Below are 2051 nucleotides of genomic sequence, written 5' to 3' on the forward strand. Positions count from 1 at the left end.
ACACTTTAAATCAAGTTAACAAGCAATATAAAAAAACGTTACTGTGCCTTTAAGAGAAACAAATTTTGCCAAAATTTGAAATAACAGTGAAAAAAGGCAGTTAAACTAACGAAATTTTTACAGTATATGTAACAAGTTAGCAGAGCATTGCACCCACTTGCAAATGAATGATTAACCCCTTAATACAAAAAAACAGATTAACAAAACGAAAAATATGTTTTTTAAACAGTCATAACAACTGCCACAGCTCCTACTTTTGAAGCCTTTTGAGCCCTTCAGAGATGTCCTATAGCATGCAGGGGACTGCTGAGGGAAGCTGAATGTCACATACCCTGCACGGCATTCTCCCTCTGAAGTTACCTCACTCCTCAGACATATGTGAGAATAGCAGTGGATCTTAGTTACTTCTGCTAAGATCATAGAAAAACGCAGGCAGATTCTTCTTCTAAATGCTGCCTGAGATAAAATAAGTACACTCCGGTACCATTTAAAAACAATAAACTTTTGATTGAAGAAAAAACTAACTATATTTTACCACTTTCCTCTTACTACCTCCAGCTATGTTGAGAGCTTGCAAGAGAATGACTGGGTATGGCAGTTAGGGGAGGAGCTATATAGCAGCTCTGCTGTGGATGATCCTCTTGCAACTTCCTGTTGGGAAGGAGAATATCCCACAAGTAATGGATGATCCGTGGACTGGATACACCTAACAAGAGAAATGATTTTATCAAGTAAGTTCTTACATAAATTATGTTATTTTGCTATACTGATGTTCTATATTATCCCTATACTATGTTGTGGTTCCCCCCCCTTTTTAGCAGGGATTAAGCTTTTGATGTTGACTTATCAGTCTGATCTTCAGGAATAAGACCTACAAAACACTGTTTTTATGTCTTCTGATGTAAGAATAGCTGTTTGTTTATACTATTTTATGCGCTCAATTTGCCACAGAGAAAATAAAGCTGAGTGCTACTATTCCAATTTATTACTCACAATTATTACATAGAGTATCATTTGTCACAGGGCAGGTACAGCCTATTTTTGGCTATAGAAAAACTCAAGAGTAATTAGCCCTTATGATCAGTACTAGTTTCTCTGGTCTCCCCTTCCTAAATATTTCAGTAACTTTTTTGCAATATATTTTATTCCTCTTTGAGAGATTCCTTTCTTTAGTGAAATTTTATCTTTTTAGAGGGTCCAAAAGTGGCCCTACACTGTTGAATATCCTACTATAATTATTTATAGGACTTAACCCCTTAATGACCACAGCACTTTTCCATTTTCTGTCCGTTTGGGACCAAGGCTAATTTTACATTTTTGCGGTGTTTGTGTTTAGCTGTAATTTTCCTCTTACTCTTTTACTGTACCCACACATATTATATACCGTTTTTCTCGCCATTAAATGGACTTTCTAAAGATACCATTATTTTCATCATATCTTATAATTTACTATAAAAAAAAAATATGAGGAAAAATTGAAAAAAAATACACTTTTTCTAACTTTGACCCCCAAAATCTGTTACATATCTACAACCACCAAAAAACACCCATGCTAAATAGTTTCTAAATTTTGTCCTGAGTTTAGAAATACCCAATGTTTACATGTTCTTTGCAAGTTATAGGGCCATAAATACAAGTAGCACTTTGCTATTTCCAAACCATTTTTTTTTTCAAAATTAGCGCTAGTTACATTAGAATACTAATATCTTTCAGGAATCTCTGAATATCCATTGACATGTATATATATTTTTTTAATAGACATCCCAAAGTATTGATCTAGGCCCATTTTGGTATATTTCATGCCACCATTTCACCGCCAAAAGCGATCAAATAAAAAAAATTGTTCACTTTTTCACAAACTTTAGGTTTCTCACTGAAATTATTTACAAACAGCTTGTGCAATTATGGCATAAATGGTTGTAAATTGTTCTCTGGGATCCCCTTTGTTCAGAAATAGCAGACTTATATGGCTTTGGTGTTGCTTTTTGGTAATTAGAATGCCACTAAATGCCACTGCGCACCACACGTGTATTATGCCCAGCAGTGAAGGG

The sequence above is a fragment of the Bombina bombina genome, chromosome 4, assembly GCF_027579735.1.
Source record: "Bombina bombina isolate aBomBom1 chromosome 4, aBomBom1.pri, whole genome shotgun sequence".
Classification (NCBI taxonomy): Eukaryota; Metazoa; Chordata; class Amphibia; order Anura; family Bombinatoridae; genus Bombina; species Bombina bombina.